Here is an 18,248-nt window from a genome sequence, read left to right on the forward strand (position 1 = left end):
GGCTCCTTAAAATCCACGATAGGCAGGATGGTTCCCAGACCCAAGGTGGCACCAGTGCCAAGTCGGGCTGGTTTGATAGTACCAAGTGGCTCCTGCAATCTGCCATCCAGAAGCAGGGCAGCTGAGTTTTGTTTGCCAGAGAAAAAGGCTGTGGTTTTTGTTTGGGGGCCTGTGGCTGGCTGTGGCCGGCTGGCTCCTGAAAATCCACGATACGCAGCATGGTTCCCAGACCCAAGGTGGCACCAGTACAAAGTGGGGCTCTTTTGACAGTGTCAAGTGCCTCCTGCAATCTCCCATCCAGAAGCGGGGCAGCTGAGTTTTTTTTGCCAGGGAAACGGACCTTTGTTTTTGATTGGGGTCTGTGGCCGAGAGTGGTCGGCTGTCTCCTGACAATCCACAATACGCAGGATGGTTCCCAGACCAAAGGTGGCACCAGTGCCAAGTCGGGCTGGTTTGATAGTACCAAGTGTCTCCTGCACTCTGCCATCCAGAAGCGGGGCAGCTGAGTTTTGTTTGCCAGAGAAAAGGGCCGTGGGTTGTGTTTGGGGGCATATGGCTGGGAGTGGCCACCTGGCTCCTTAAAATGCACGATACGCCGCATGGTAACCAGACGCAAGGTGGCACCAGTGCCAAGTCGGGCTGTTTTTGTAGTACCCAGTGGCTCCTGCAATTTGCCATCCAGAAGCGGGGCAGCTAAATTTTGTTTGCTAGAGAAAAGGGCTGTGGTTTGTGTTTGGGGGCCTATGGCCGAGAGTGGTAGGCTGGCCCCTGAAAATCAACGATAGGCAGGATGGTTCCCAGATACAAGGTGGCACCAGTGCCAAGTAAGGCTGGTTGTATGGTTCAAAGTGACTCCTGCAATCTGCCATCCAGAAGCGGGACAGCTGAGTTTTTTTTGCCAGAGAAAAGGTCCATGGTTTCTTTTTGGGGCATACGGCTGGGAATTGCCGGCTGGCTCCTTAAAATGCTCGATACGCAGGATGGTTCCCAGAGCCAAGGTGGCACCACTGCCAAGTCGGGCTCTTTTTGTAGTACCAAGTGCGTCCTGCAATTTGCCATCCAGAAGAGGGGCAGTTGAGTTTTGTTTGCCAGAGAAAAGGGCCGAGGTTTGTGTTTGGGAGCATATGGCTGGGAATGACCGGCTGGCCCCTGAAAATCCACGATACGCCGGATGGTTCCCAGATCCAAGATGGTACCATTACCAAGTCGGGCTGCTTTGATAGTCCCAAGTGGCTCCTGCAAACTGCCATCCAGAAGCGGGGCAGCTGAGTTTTGTTTGCCAGGGAAATGGGCCGTTGTTTGTGTTTGGGGGCCTGTGGCTGGGAGTGTTCGGCTGGTTCCTGAATATGTACGATACGCAGGATTGTTCCCAGATCCAAGGTGGCAGCAGTGCCATGTTGTGCTGGTGTGATAGTCCCAAGTGGCTCCTGCAATCTGCCATCCAGAAGTGGGGCAGCTGATTTTTGTTTGCCAGAGAAAAGGGCCGTGGTTTGTGTTTGGGGGCATATGGCTGAGAGTGGCCGGCTGGCCCCTGAAAATCCACGATACACAGGATGGTTCCCAGATCCAAGGTGGCACCTGTGCCAAGTCGGGCTGATTTGATAGTACTAAGTAGCTCCTGCAATCTGCCATCCAGAAGCGGGGCAGCTTACTTTTGTTTGCCAGGGAAACGGGCCGAGGTTTCTGTTTGGGGGCCTATGGCTGGGAGTGACCGGCTGGCTCCTGAAAAGCTACAATAGGCAGGATGGTTCCCAGAGCCAAGGTGGCACCAGTGCCAAGTTGGGCTGGTTTGATAGTACCAAGTGGCTCCTGCAATCTGCCATCCAGAAGCAGGACAGCTGAGTTTTGTTTGCCAGAGAAAAGGGCTTGGTTTGTGTTTGGGGGCATATGGCTGTGTGTGGCCAGCTGGCTCCTTAAAATGCACGATATGCAACATGGCTCCCAGACCCATAGTGGCACCAGTGCCAAGTCGGGCTGGTTTGATAGTACCAAGTGGCTCCTGCAATCTTCCATGATCACGTGGAGAAATACTTTCTGGTTTCAGCCATATGCTCTTTCTTCTCTCCCTCAACTTCTCTATCACCTCTCATCTGGTTCACATGCGCTGTCTTCAAGGTCCACAGGCTACTTTTCACAGAATCTTCTGGCCTGATGAAGTAAGAATGATGAATAGAACAGAGCTGGGATCTATTTTCCAGTTTGGATAAAATGCATTCTGCACACAAATCCAAGGAGAACGTGCTGCCCCAATGCCCAGAAAATCTTTCACTCCTGCTAGTGTTCTACGTCAACCGCAACTTAGTCTGAAAGAAAAGCTTTTTCTCTGAGAGCATCTGAGAGGTTTGCATGAAGCACTGATATCTGACATATGCAATTTTGAATAGGAGAGGAAAAAGAAAATGGCAAGGAGTTTTTAATTTTAGTGGTTTCAATTTTAATTTCCGTGCACTTTTTCAAAACTTGTCAGCTCAAATGCCCATCAACATCTTTTAGTCATCTGTAAGTCAGTATTCATATAAAATGTGCTTCAAATCCAAAGAATTTCAAATTTGCACTCCAAGCTTCTATGCCTAGATTTATGATTTCCTACACATATTAGATGAAAGGAAGGCCTTTTTTACTGTGGGAGTGCTGGAACACTGGAACAGGTTGCCCAGAGAAGTTGTGGGTGTCCCATCCCTGAAAGTATTCAAGGTCACCTTGGACGGGGCTTGGAGCAGCAACAAAGGAGAAGCTTGATGGTAGAGAAACAAAGTTGGACTATAGAAGAAACTCGGATTGAAGTATAGGATCAAGTTTTCTCTCAGCTCTTGGGGTAAATTCAAAGTTGTACAAAATGACATTTATCTGTGCTATTCACTACTGTAACAGAAAGTTTCATGAAAACTGTACAGAAGATAGTAAATTTTAAAAGAGATAAGAATTACAGCATAAAATCCATGGGATAGGTTACAACATGAGACACTCTCTAAGAGAAAATCTCTTTGTTTCAGCACTTCATCGGGGTAAGATTTCATGAAGTGCCAAAGAAGGCGGCAAAATATCATTCGGGACATTATTTACTGGAATTCAGCCTGGCCATTAGTAGGAACTGCCTTTGAACATATCATGTAGATATACCACACACGCTTTCCCTTCACTGAAAAATTACTGTTTACAACAAATAAGCAATTGACGATCAAAATTGATTGAAAGCATCTTAAACATGTCAAGTATTTCATTGTAGATGATCTGTGATCCAAATGCTTCTTCCACCTTCGAGAGGGACAGAAGAATTCTTCCATATCATGATGGTTTAAAATTGTATCAACCAATGTTTTCTGCTGAAAAGATATCATCTATTTTTTTCTATTTTTGGAAGAAAATATTCCTAGACATACAACAGGTGAGAACTAAGTAATTTTAAAGAAACAAATGAAATGAAAATATTCTGTAAATAGAATGAAATGAAAAGCTGTGTTTTAAATAGGAGCTAAATATTAAACAGAATTTTTGTACCAGGCATTTGAATTACTGCACCAGCTCTTTTGCCCATCAAGAGAGGCATTTAGCATTTCAGTCTTTTCCAAGGTGTTCATGATCTGCTATGCTGATCTCTGTGTGTGCCTAGGTGTGTGTGGAGGGGGGGGCATATGAAGGGGAGTGTGTATGTTTGCTTTACAATTGTTGTGGCAGATTCATGCCTCAGCTCCACATTTTGTTTTAAAAAGGTCACACCGAGTGGATATGAAGTTTACTATCAACAAGAGATCGATTCCCAAATCATCCATTTGACTCTCCCTTATAAATCATGTGCTTTGTTGCATATTTTATCAAATATACTTTCAAGCCAGATGGAGGAAGGAGGATGTGGGAATCCCTCCACCATCTTGCAACTTTTATGTAAGTAGGTTTTCAAGAAAATCATCATTTCTCTTTTAAATATGTCTGGAACAGGCATGATGGTAGTGTCAACCTTTTGGAGTTTTTGTTGCTGGAAGAAGTTGTACAAAAGGATTGGTTTTTACATTGACCAGTTACTGAATCAAGCGCAGGAATACATTGGAAATTTAGCTGGGGGTTCCTTTTCCCAGCAGACTACTTCTAGAACGAGCTTGTACACTGAAGCTGACTCTTTTGCTCTCTTTTTGTTTCTTTCCTATTTTCTTGGCTTCTTTGCCACTATCTAGACAATTTTGGAACTTTGTTCCCAACTAAAATGGTTTCAATAGTCTGATTGTGATCATACATTTTTACAAGGAATTTTTAAAATCTTTCCTCGAGTCCAGAAAGTCAAGGACTTAGATCTTTTTCTTCCCTTATCAATATTGCCATGAAATTGATAAATAAAGACCAACTCTTTATTTTTGTTTTTAACCCACGTAGATAATTCCCATCCATTAATCCATTTTGTGGACCAATAGCTGCCATTCTGATGGAAGCTGTCACTTCTTAACAATAGGCATTCTGTGACTATGTTGACTGCACTTTGGGTGAAGATCCTAACTGGTCTTAGATATACATAGGGAGAAATTTGCTCAGCCAGTGTCAGTCTTAAGCATGCGTATCAGAAGATCTTTCTAGAGCTGGGAATTTTCCCATGAAAGGGATTCAGTTAGGGAAGAGACACTTGTGCCAGAGTTTTACATTCTTCTTGAACACTGCTTAAGGAACTTAGATGCCATGTCCATTTGGATCTCTGTCTGCAAAGAACTTTGTCATGCCAGCGCTTTGAAAAGCATCTTGAAGAGAATTCACTAGCACAGAATGAAAGAGAGTGGAAGGGGTTGGTGGGGCTAACCAGGCCCAACCCCCCTGCCTAAACCAGGATACCTAGAGCCTCTTGCCCAGGATTCTATCTGGGTGTACTTTTAATGTCTTCGAAGATCCAGGCTCCACAATCTTTCTGGGCAGTCTGTGCCGTGGTTCAGTCACCCTGACAGTAAAGAAACATTTACTGATGTTCAAAGGCAATCTCCTGTATTTCAGTGTGTGCCCACTGCCTCTTGTCTTTTCCCTCAGCATCACTGAAAAGACACTGATTCCCTCCCCTTTGCACTATTGCTTCCATATGTATGTGTGATGCCATGTAGAGGTATGTCAAAAACCTCCCTGAAGCCCAGGCAGATAATATTCCCTTCATCTACCAGTCAAGTTGATTCATCAGAGGAGTTTAAAGTGATGTTCAGCATGAAATTCCCCTGAAAAATCATGCTAACTACATTATTTGGTCATCTGTCATGTGCCTGGCAAGGATTTCCAGGAAGAGCTGCTTCATCAACTTCCTGGGGATAAAAAAGAGGCTGGCTGGTTTGTACTATGGCGAGTCCTCTTAATTGCCTTTTTTGAAGATGGGTGTCATTTGCTAACATCCACTCTTTAGCTCCTGTTCTCATCTACACCTCGGCAAAAAGCTTTTCCACTATGTCTGGCTAGGAAAAACTGTGCCAGCACAGAAAACATCTCCCATCGTGTTCTAGAAGTTGCACGGATGTCTGCCAAGTGTTTGGCAGGAAGAAAAGAAAAGTTGTCCAAAACAGCTTCCAATCGAATGTTCCTGTGATTGGAAAAGTCAGGAGAGTGCAAAGGTACTGTTTTCTATCAGTTGGCAAGGTGCGCACACAATCCCAGTGTTGTACAGCTTGCTTCTTCACCTTCCCGAAGCTGCCGCTCTCGCCGGCTGCCGGAGCCCAAGAAGCGGCTTCTTCGCGCAAAGACGATTGTGCCGCTCACAGTGCTCTCCTTAGCGCGGCTTCTGCCGAAAGACGCCCGGCAGCGGCTCTTACCTCCGGAGAGCATCCTACCTTCGTCTTTAGCTCCTCTTCTCATCTACACCTCGGCAAAACGCTTTTCCACTATGTCTGGCTAGGAAAAACTGTGCCAGCACAGAAAACATCTCCCATCGTGTTCTAGAAGTTGCACGGATGTCTGCCAAGTGTTTGGCAGGAAGAAAAGAAAAGTTGTCCAAAACAGCTTCCAATCGAATGTTCCTGTGATTGGAAAAGTCAGGAGAGTGCAAAGGTACTGTTTTCTATCAGTTGGCAAGGTGCGCACACAATCCCAGTGTTGTACAGCTTGCTTCTTCACCTTCCCGAAGCTGCCGCTCTCGCCGGCTCCCGGAACCGAAGAAGCGGCTTCTTCGCGCAAAGACGATTGTGCCGCTCACAGTGCTCTCCTTAGCGCGGCTTCTGCCGAAAGACGCCCGGCAGCGGCTCTTACCTCCGGAGAGCATCCTACCTTCGTCTTTCGCGTCTTTTGTAGTCTACATCTTAGCAAAACGCTTTTCCACTATGTCTGGCTAGGAAAAACTGTGCCAGCACAGAAAACGTCTCCCATCGTGTTCTAGAAGTTGCACGGATGTCTGCCAAGTGTTTGGCAGGAAGAAAAGAAAAGTTGTCCAAAACAGCTTCCAATCGAATGTTCCTGTGATTGGAAAAGTCAGGAGAGTGCAAAGGTACTGTTTTCTATCAGTTGGCAAGGTGCGCACACAATCCCAGTGTTGTACAGCTTGCTTCTTCACCTTCCCGAAGCTGCCGCTCTCGCCGGCTCCCGGAACCGAAGAAGCGGCTTCTTCGCGCAAAGACGATTGTGCCGCTCACAGTGCTCTCCTTAGCGCGGCTTCTGCCGAAAGACGCCCGGCAGCGGCTCTTACCTCCGGAGAGCATCCTACCTTCGTCTTTCGCGTCTTTTGTAGTCTACATCTTAGCAAAACGCTTTTCCACTATGTCTGGCTAGGAAAAACTGTGCCAGCACAGAAAACATCTCCCATCGTGTTCTAGAAGTTGCACGGATGTCTGCCAAGTGTTTGGCAGGAAGAAAAGAAAAGTTGTCCAAAACAGCTTCCAATCGAATGTTCCTGTGATTGGAAAAGTCAGGAGAGTGCAAAGGTACTGTTTTCTATCAGTTGGCAAGGTGCGCACACAATCCCAGTGTTGTACAGCTTGCTTCTTCACCTTCCCGAAGCTGCCGCTCTCGCCGGCTGCCGGAGCCCAAGAAGCGGCTTCTTCGCGCAAAGACGATTGTGCCGCTCACAGGGCTCTCCTTAGCGCGGCTTCTGCCGAAAGACGCCCGGCAGCGGCTCTTAACTCCGGAGAGCATCCTACCTTCGTCTTTCGCGTCTTTTGTAGTCTACATCTTAGCAAAACGCTTTTCCACTATGTCTGGCTAGGAAAAACTGTGCCAGCACAGAAAACATCTCCCATCGTGTTCTAGAAGTTGCACGGATGTCTGCCAAGTGTTTGGCAGGAAGAAAAGAAAAGTTGTCCAAAACAGCTTCCAATCGAATGTTCCTGTGATTGGAAAAGTCAGGAGAGTGCAAAGGTACTGTTTTCTATCAGTTGGCAAGGTGCGCACACAATCCCAATGTTGTACAGCTTGCTTCTTCACCTTCCCGAAGCTGCCGCTCTCGCCGGCTGCCGGAGCCCAAGAAGCGGCTTCTTCGCGCAAAGACGATTGTGCCGCTCACAGTGCTCTCCTTAGCGCGGCTTCTGCCGAAAGACGCCCGGCAGCGGCTCTTACCTCCGGAGAGCATCCTACCTTCGTCTTTCGCGTCTTATGTAGTCTACACCTCGGCAAAAAGCTTTTCCACTATGTCTGGCTAGGAAAAACTGTGCCAGCACAGAAAACATCTCCCATCGTGTTCTAGAAGTTGCACGGATGTCTGCCAAGTGTTTGGCAGGAAGAAAAGAAAAGTTGTCCAAAACAGCTTCCAATCGAATGTTCCTGTGATTGGAAAAGTCAGGAGAGTGCAAAGGTACTGTTTTCTATCAGTTGGCAAGGTGCGCACACAATCCCAGTGTTGTACAGCTTGCTTCTTCACCTTCCCGAAGCTGCCGCTCTCGCCGGCTCCCGGAACCGAAGAAGCGGCTTCTTCGCGCAAAGACGATTGTGCCGCTCACAGTGCTCTCCTTAGCGCGGCTTCTGCCGAAAGACGCCCGGCAGCGGCTCTTACCTCCGGAGAGCATCCTACCTTCGTCTTTCGCGTCTTATGTAGTCTACACCTCGGCAAAACGCTTTTCCACTATGTCTGGCTAGGAAAAACTGTGCCAGCACAGAAAACATCTCCCATCGTGTTCTAGAAGTTGCACGGATGTCTGCCAAGTGTTTGGCAGGAAGAAAAGAAAAGTTGTCCAAAACAGCTTCCAATCGAATGTTCCTGTGATTGGAAAAGTCAGGAGAGTGCAAAGGTACTGTTTTCTATCAGTTGGCAAGGTGCGCACACAATCCCAGTGTTGTACAGCTTGCTTCTTCACCTTCCCGAAGCTGCCGCTCTCGCCGGCTGCCGGAGCCCAAGAAGCGGCTTCTTCGCGCAAAGACGATTGTGCCGCTCACAGTGCCCTCCTTAGCGCGGCTTCTGCCGAAAGACGCCCGGCAGCGGCTCTTACCTCCTGAGAGTGGCAGCTTCGGGAAGGTGAAGAAGCAAGCTGTACAACACTGGGATTGTGTGCGCACCTTGCCAACTGATAGAAAACAGTACCTTTGCACTCTCCTGACTTTTCCAATCACAGGAACATTCGATTGGAAGCTGTTTTGGACAACTTTTCTTTTCTTCCTGCCAAACACTTGGCACACATATCTGCAACTTCTAGAAAACGATGGGAGATGTTTTCTGGGCTGGCACGGTTTTTCCTAGCCAGACATAGTGGAAAAGCGTTTTGCTAAGATGTAGACTACATAAGACGCGAAAGACGAAGGTAGGATGCTCTCCGGAGTTAAGAGCCGCTGCCGGGCGTCTTTCGGCAGAAGCCGCGCTAAGGAGAGCCCTGTGAGCGGCACAATCGTCTTTGCGCGAACAAGCCGATTCTTCGGTTCCGGGAGCCGGCGAGAGCGGCAGCTTCGGGAAGGTGAAGAAGCAAGCTGTACAACACTGGGATTGTGTGCGCACCTTGCCAACTGATAGAAAACAGTACCTTTGCACTCTCCTGACTTTTCCAATCACAGGAACATTCGATTGGAAGCTGTTTTGGACAACTTTTCTTTTCTTCCTGCCAAACACTTGGCAGACATCCGTGCAACTTCTAGAACACGATGGGAGATGTTTTCTGTGCTGGCACAGTTTTTCCTAGCCAGACATAGTGGAAAAGCGTTTTGCTAAGATGTAGACTACAAAAGACGCGAAAGACGAAGGTAGGATGCTCCCCGGAGGTAAGAGCCGCTGCCGGGCGTCTTTCGGCAGAAGCCGCGCTAAGGAGAGCACTGTGAGCGGCACAATCGTCTTTGCGCGAAGAAGCCGCTTCTTGGGCTCCGGCAGCCGGCGAGAGCGGCAGCTTCGGGAAGGTGAAGAAGCAAGCTGTACAACACTGGGATTGTGTGCGCACCTTGCCAACTGATAGAAAACAGTACCTTTGCACTCTCCTGACTTTTCCAATCACAGGAACATTCGATTGGAAGCTGTTTTGGACAACTTTTCTTTTCTTCCTGCCAAACACTTGGCAGACATCCGTGCAACTTCTAGAACACGATGGGAGATGTTTTCTGTGCTGGCACAGTTTTTCCTAGCCAGACATAGTGGAAAAGCGTTTTGCCGAGGTGTAGACTACATAAGACGCGAAAGACGAAGGTAGGATGCTCTCCGGAGGTAAGAGCCGCTGCCGGGCGTCTTTCGGCAGAAGCCGCGCTAAGGAGAGCACTGTGAGCGGCACAATCGTCTTTGCGCGAAGAAGCCGCTTCTTGGGCTCCGGCAGCCGGCGAGAGCGGCAGCTTCGGGAAGGTGAAGAAGCAAGCTGTACAACACTGGGATTGTGTGCGCACCTTGCCAACTGATAGAAAACAGTACCTTTGCACTCTCCTGACTTTTCCAATCACAGGAACATTCGATTGGAAGCTGTTTTGGACAACTTTTCTTTTCTTCCTGCCAAACACTTGGCAGACATCCGTGCAACTTCTAGAACACGATGGGAGATGTTTTCTGTGCTGGCACAGTTTTTCCTAGCCAGACATAGTGGAAAAGCGTTTTGCTAAGATGTAGACTACAAAAGACGCGAAAGACGAAGGTAGGATGCTCTCCGGAGGTAAGAGCCGCTGCCGGGCGTCTTTCGGCAGAAGCCGCGCTAAGGAGAGCCCTGTGAGCGGCACAATCGTCTTTGCGCGAAGAAGCCGCTTCTTGGGCTCCGGCAGCCGGCGAGAGCGGCAGCTTCGGGAAGGTGAAGAAGCAAGCTGTACAACACTGGGATTGTGTGCGCACCTTGCCAACTGATAGAAAACAGTACCTTTGCACTCTCCTGACTTTTCCAATCACAGGAACATTCGATTGGAAGCTGTTTTGGACAACTTTTCTTTTCTTCCTGCCAAACACTTGGCAGACATCCGTGCAACTTCTAGAACACGAGGGGAGATGTTTTCTGTGCTGGCACAGTTTTTCCTAGCCAGACATAGTGGAAAAGCGTTTTGCTAAGATGTAGACTACAAAAGACGCGAAAGACGAAGGTAGGATGCTCTCCGGAGGTAAGAGCCGCTGCCGGGCGTCTTTCGGCAGAAGCCGCGCTAAGGAGAGCACTGTGAGCGGCACAATCGTCTTTGCGCGAAGAAGCCGCTTCTTGGGCTCCGGCAGCCGGCGAGAGCGGCAGCTTCGGGAAGGTGAAGAAGCAAGCTGTACAACACTGGGATTGTGTGCGCACCTTGCCAACTGATAGAAAACAGTACCTTTGCACTCTCCTGACTTTTCCAATCACAGGAACATTCGATTGGAAGCTGTTTTGGACAACTTTTCTTTTCTTCCTGCCAAACACTTGGCAGACATCCGTGCAACTTCTAGAACACGATGGGAGATGTTTTCTGTGCTGGCACAGTTTTTCCTAGCCAGACATAGTGGAAAAGCGTTTTGCCGAGGTGTAGACTACATAAGACGCGAAAGACGAAGGTAGGATGCTCTCCGGAGGTAAGAGCCGCTGCCGGGCGTCTTTCGGCAGAAGCCGCGCTAAGGAGAGCACTGTGAGCGGCACAATCGTCTTTGCGCGAAGAAGCCGCTTCTTGGGCTCCGGCAGCCGGCGAGAGCGGCAGCTTCGGGAAGGTGAAGAAGCAAGCTGTACAACACTGGGATTGTGTGCGCACCTTGCCAACTGATAGAAAACAGTACCTTTGCACTCTCCTGACTTTTCCAATCACAGGAACATTCGATTGGAAGCTGTTTTGGACAACTTTTCTTTTCTTCCTGCCAAACACTTGGCAGACATCCGTGCAACTTCTGGAACACGATGGGAGATGTTTTCTGTGCTGGCACAGTTTTTCCTAGCCAGACATAGTGGAAAAGCGTTTTGCTAAGATGTAGACTACAAAAGACGCGAAAGACGAAGGTAGGATGCTCTCCGGAGGTAAGAGCCGCTGCCGGGCGTCTTTCGGCAGAAGCCGCGCTAAGGAGAGCACTGTGAGCGGCACAATCGTCTTTGCGCGAAGAAGCCGCTTCTTGGGCTCCGGCAGCCGGCGAGAGCGGCAGCTTCGGGAAGGTGAAGAAGCAAGCTGTACAACACTGGGATTGTGTGCGCACCTTGCCAACTGATAGAAAACAGTACCTTTGCACTCTCCTGACTTTTCCAATCACAGGAACATTCGATTGGAAGCTGTTTTGGACAACTTTTCTTTTCTTCCTGCCAAACATTTGGCAGACATCCGTGCAACTTCGAGAACACGATGGGAGACGTTTTCTGTGCTGGCACAGTTTTTCCTAGCCAGACATAGTGGAAAAGCGTTTTGCCGAGGTGTAGATGAGAAGAGGAGCTAAAGACGAAGGTAGGATGCTCTCCGGAGGTAAGAGCCGCTGCCGGGCGTCTTTCGGCAGAAGCCGCGCTAAGGAGAGCCCTGTGAGCGGCACAATCGTCTTTGCGCGAAGAAGCCGCTTCTTGGGCTCCGGCAGCCGGCGAGAGCGGCAGCTTCGGGAAGGTGAAGAAGCAAGCTGTACAACACTGGGATTGTGTGCGCACCTTGCCAACTGATAGAAAACAGTACCTTTGCACTCTCCTGACTTTTCCAATCACAGGAACATTCGATTGGAAGCTGTTTTGGACAACTTTTCTTTTCTTCCTGCCAAACACTTGGCAGACATCCGTGCAACTTCTAGAACACGAGGGGAGATGTTTTCTGTGCTGGCACAGTTTTTCCTAGCCAGACATAGTGGAAAAGCGTTTTGCTAAGATGTAGACGACAACAGAGGCTAAAGAGTGGATGTTAGCAAATGACACCCATCTTCAAAAAAGGCAATTAAGAGGACTCGCCATAGTACAAACCAGCCAGCCTCTTTTTTATCCCCAGGAAGTTGATGAAGCAGCTCTTCCTGGAAATCCTTGCCAGGCACATGACAGATGACCAAATAATGTAGTTAGCATGATTTTTCAGGGGAATTTCATGCTGAACATCACTTTAAACTCCTCTGATGAATCAACTTGACTGGTAGATGAAGGGAATATTATCTGCCTGGGCTTCAGGGAGGTTTTTGACATACCTCTACATGGCATCACACATACATATGGAAGCAATAGTGCAAAGGGGAGGGAATCAGTGTCTTTTCAGTGATGCTGAGGGAAAAGACAAGAGGCAGTGGGCACACACTGAAATACAGGAGATTGCCTTTGAACATCAGTAAATGTTTCTTTACTGTCAGGGTGACTGAACCACGGCACAGACTGCCCAGAAAGATTGTGGAGCCTGGATCTTTGAAGACATTAAAAGTACACCCAGATAGAATCCTGGGCAAGAGGCTCTAGGTATCCTGGTTTAGGCAGGGGGGTTGGGCCTGGTTAGCCCCACCAACCCCTTCCACTCTCTTTCATTCTGTGCTAGTGAATTCTCTTCAAGATGCATTTCAAAGCGCTGGCATGACAAAGTTCTGTGCAGACAGAGATCCAAATGGACATGGCATCTAAGTTCCTTAAGCAGTGTTCAAGAAGAATGTAAAACTCTGGCACAAGTGTCTCTTCCCTAACTGAATCCCTTTCATGGGAAAATTCCCAGCTCTAGAAAGATCTTCTGATACGCATGCTTAAGACTGACACTGGCTGAGCAAATTTCTCCCTATGTATATCTAAGACCAGTTAGGATCTTCACCCAAAGTGCAGTCAACATAGTCACAGAATGCCTATTGTTAAGAAGTGACAGCTTCCATCAGAATGGCAGCTATTGGTCCACAAAATGGATTAATGGATGGGAATTATCTACGTGGGTTAAAAACAAAAATAAAGAGTTGGTCTTTATTTATCAATTTCATGGCAATATTGATAAGGGAAGAAAAAGATCTAAGTCCTTGACTTTCTGGACTCGAGGAAAGATTTTAAAAATTCCTTGTAAAAATGTATGATCACAATCAGACTATTGAAACCATTTTAGTTGGGAACAAAGTTCCAAAATTGTCTAGATAGTGGCAAAGAAGCCAAGAAAATAGGAAAGAAACAAAAAGAGAGCAAAAGAGTCAGCTTCAGTGTACAAGCTCGTTCTAGAAGTAGTCTGCTGGGAAAAGGAACCCCCAGCTAAATTTCCAATGTATTCCTGCGCTTGATTCAGTAACTGGTCAATGTAAAAACCAATCCTTTTGTACAACTTCTTCCAGCAACAAAAACTCCAACAGGTTGACACTACCATCATGCCTGTTCCAGACATATTTAAAAGAGAAATGATGATTTTCTTGAAAACCTACTTACATAAAAGTTGCAAGATGGTGGAGGGATTCCCACATCCTCCTTCCTCCATCTGGCTTGAAAGTATATTTGATAAAATATGCAACAAAGCACATGATTTATAAGGGAGAGTCAAATGGATGATTTGGGAATCGATCTCTTGTTGATAGTAAACTTCATATCCACTCGGTGTGACCTTTTTAAAACAAAATGTGGAGCTGAGGCATGAATCTGCCACAACAATTGTAAAGCAAACATACACACTCCCCTTCATATGCCCCCCCCTCCACACACACCTAGGCACACACAGAGATCAGCATAGCAGATCATGAACACCTTGGAAAAGACTGAAATGCTAAATGCCTCTCTTGATGGGCAAAAGAGCTGGTGCAGTAATTCAAATGCCTGGTACAAAAATTCTGTTTAATATTTAGCTCCTATTTAAAACACAGCTTTTCATTTCATTCTATTTACAGAATATTTTCATTTCATTTGTTTCTTTAAAATTACTTAGTTCTCACCTGTTGTATGTCTAGGAATATTTTCTTCCAAAAATAGAAAAAAATAGATGATATCTTTTCAGCAGAAAACATTGGTTGATACAATTTTAAACCATCATGATATGGAAGAATTCTTCTGTCCCTCTCGAAGGTGGAAGAAGCATTTGGATCACAGATCATCTACAATGAAATACTTGACATGTTTAAGATGCTTTCAATCAATTTTGATCGTCAATTGCTTATTTGTTGTAAACAGTAATTTTTCAGTGAAGGGAAAGCGTGTGTGGTATATCTACATGATATGTTCAAAGGCAGTTCCTACTAATGGCCAGGCTGAATTCCAGTAAATAATGTCCCGAATGATATTTTGCCGCCTTCTTTGGCACTTCATGAAATCTTACCCCGATGAAGTGCTGAAACAAAGAGATTTTCTCTTAGAGAGTGTCTCATGTTGTAACCTATCCCATGGATTTTATGCTGTAATTCTTATCTCTTTTAAAATTTACTATCTTCTGTACAGTTTTCATGAAACTTTCTGTTACAGTAGTGAATAGCACAGATAAATGTCATTTTGTACAACTTTGAATTTACCCCAAGAGCTGAGAGAAAACTTGATCCTATACTTCAATCCGAGTTTCTTCTATAGTCCAACTTTGTTTCTCTACCATCAAGCTTCTCCTTTGTTGCTGCTCCAAGCCCCGTCCAAGGTGACCTTGAATACTTTCAGGGATGGGACACCCACAACTTCTCTGGGCAACCTGTTCCAGTGTTCCAGCACTCCCACAGTAAAAAAGGCCTTCCTTTCATCTAATATGTGTAGGAAATCATAAATCTAGGCATAGAAGCTTGGAGTGCAAATTTGAAATTCTTTGGATTTGAAGCACATTTTATATGAATACTGACTTACAGATGACTAAAAGATGTTGATGGGCATTTGAGCTGACAAGTTTTGAAAAAGTGCACGGAAATTAAAATTGAAACCACTAAAATTAAAAACTCCTTGCCATTTTCTTTTTCCTCTCCTATTCAAAATTGCATATGTCAGATATCAGTGCTTCATGCAAACCTCTCAGATGCTCTCAGAGAAAAAGCTTTTCTTTCAGACTAAGTTGCGGTTGACGTAGAACACTAGCAGGAGTGAAAGATTTTCTGGGCATCGGGGCAGCCCGTTCTCCTTGGATTTGTGTGCAGAATGCATTTTATCCAAACTGGAAAATAGATCCCAGCTCTGTTCTATTCATCATTCTTACTTCATCAGGCCAGAAGATTCTGTGAAAAGTAGCCTGTGGACCTTGAAGACAGCGCATGTGAACCAGATGAGAGGTGATAGAGAAGTTGAGGGAGAGAAGAAAGAGCATATGGCTGAAACCAGAAAGTATTTCTCCACGTGATCATGGAAGATTGCAGGAGCCACTTGGTACTATCAAACCAGCCGAACTTGGCACTGGTGCCACCATGGGTCTGGTCACCATCCTGCCTATTGTAGCTTTTCAGGAGCCAGCCGGTCACTCTCAGCCATAGGCCCCCAAACACAAACCTCGGCCCGTTTCCCTGGCAAACAAAAGTAAGCTGCCCCGCTTCTGGATGGCAGATTGCAGGAGCTACTTAGTACTATCAAATCAGCCCGACTTGGCACAGGTGCCACCTTGGATCTGGGAACCATCCTGTGTATCGTGGATTTTCAGGGGCCACCCAGCCACTCTCAGCCATATGCCCCCAAAAACAAACCACGGACCTTTTCTCTGGCAAACAAAACTCAACTGCCCCTCTTCTGGATGGCAAATTTTAGGACGCACTTTGTACTACGAAAACCGCCCGACGTGGCACTGGTGCCACCTTGTGTCAGGGAACCATCCTGCATATCGAGCTTTTTAAGGAGCCAGCCGGCCAGGCCCAGCCATATACCCCCAAAAACAAACCACGGACCATTTCTCATGGAAACAAAAATCCGCTGCCCCGCGTCTGGATGGCAGATTGCAGGAGCCACTTTGCACCATCAAACCAGCCCGACTTGGCACTGGTGCCACCTTGGCTCTGGGAACAATCCTGCGTATCGTACATATTCAGGAACCAGCCGAACACTCCCAGCCACAGGCCCCCAAACACAAACAACGGCCCATTTCCCTGGCAAACAAAACTCAGCTGCCCCGCTTCTGGATGGCAGATTGCAGGAGCCACTTGGGACTATCAAACCAGCCCGACTTGGCACTGGTGCCACCTTGGGTCTGGGAACCATCCTGCGTATGGTGGATTCTAAGGAGCCAGCCGGCCACTCCCAGCCACAGGCCCCCAACAAAAACCACGGCCCTTTTTTCTGGCAAACAAAATTAAGCTGCCTCACTTCTGGATGGCAGATTGCAGGAGCCACTTGGTGTAATCAAACCAGCCCGACTTGGCACTGGTGCCACCTTGGGTCTGGGAACCATCCTGCGTATCGTGGATTCTAAGGAGCCAGCCGGCCACTCCCAGCCACAGGCCCCCAAACAAAATCAACGGCGCTGTTCCCTGGAAAACAAAACACGCTTGCCAACTTTTTGATGGAGTTTGCAGGAGCCACTTGGTACTATCAAACCAGCCAGACTTGGCACTGGTGCCACCTTGGGTCTGGGAAACATCCTGCGTATCGTGGATTCTTAGGAGCCAGCAGGCCACTCCTAGCCACAGGCCCCCAGACAAAAACCTAGGCCTATTTCTCTGGCAAACAAAAGTAAGCTGCCCCGCTTCTGGATGGCAGATTGCAGGAGCCACTTGGTACTATCAAACCAGCCCAACTTGGCACTGGTGCCACCTTGGCTCTGGGAACCATCCTGCCTATTGTAGCTTTTCAGGAGCCAGCCGGTCACTCCCAGCCATAGGCCCCCAAACCGAAACCTCGGCCCGTTTCCCTGGCAAACAAAAGTAAGCTGCCCCGCTTCTGGATGGCAGATTGCAGGAGCTACTTAGTACTATCAAATCAGCCCGACTTGGCACAGGTGCCACCTTGGATCTGGGAACCATCCTGTGTATCGTGGATTTTCAGGGGCCAGCCGGCCACTCTCAGCCATATGCCCCCAAACACAAACCACGGACCTTTTCTCTGGCAAACAAAAATCAGCTGCCCCACTTCTGGATGGCAGATTGCAGGAGCCACTTGGGACTATCACACCAGCACAACATGGCACTGCTGCCACCTTGGATCTGGGAACAATCCTGCGTATCGTACATATTCAGGAACCAGCCGAACACTCCCAGCCACAGGCCCCCAAACACAAACAACGGCCCATTTCCCTGGCAAACAAAACTCAGCTGCCCCGCTTCTGGTGTGGCAGTTTGCAGGAGCCACTTGGGACTATCAAAGCAGCCCGACTTGGTAATGGTACCATCTTGGATCTGGGAACCATCCGGCGTATCGTGGATTTTCAGGGGCCAGCCGGTCATTCCCAGCCATATGCTCCCAAACACAAACCTCGGCCCTTTTCTCTGGCAAACAAAACTCAACTGCCCCTCTTCTGGATGGCAAATTGCAGGACGCACTTGGTACTACAAAAAGAGCCCGACTTGGCAGTGGTGCCACCTTGGCTCTGGGAACCATCCTGCGTATCGAGCATTTTAAGGAGCCAGCCGGCAATTCCCAGCCGTATGCCCCAAAAAGAAACCACGGACCTTTTCTCTGGCAAAAAAAACTCAGCTGTCCCACTTCTGGATGGCAGATTGCAGGAGTCACTTTGAACCATACAACCAGCCTTACTTGGCACTGGTGCCACCTTGTATCTGGGAACCATCCTGCCTATCGTTGATTTTCAGGGGCCAGCCTACCACTCTCGGCCATAGGCCCCCAAACACAAACCACAGCCCTTTTCTCTAGCAAACAAAATTTAGCTGCCCCGCTTCTGGATGGCAAATTGCAGGAGCCACTGGGTACTACAAAAACAGCCCGACTTGGCACTGGTGCCACCTTGCGTCTGGTTACCATGCGGCGTATCGTGCATTTTAAGGAGCCAGGTGGCCACTCCCAGCCATATGCCCCCAAACACAACCCACGGCCCTTTTCTCTGGCAAACAAAACTCAGCTGCCCCGCTTCTGGATGGCAGATTGCAGGAGACACTTGGTACTATCAAACCAGCCCGACTTGGCACTGGTGCCACCTTTGGTCTGGGAACCATCCTGCGTATTGTGGATTGTCAGGAG

This window comes from Melospiza melodia, chromosome 4, assembly GCF_035770615.1.
Source record: "Melospiza melodia melodia isolate bMelMel2 chromosome 4, bMelMel2.pri, whole genome shotgun sequence".
In the NCBI taxonomy this organism is placed as follows: domain Eukaryota; kingdom Metazoa; phylum Chordata; class Aves; order Passeriformes; family Passerellidae; genus Melospiza; species Melospiza melodia.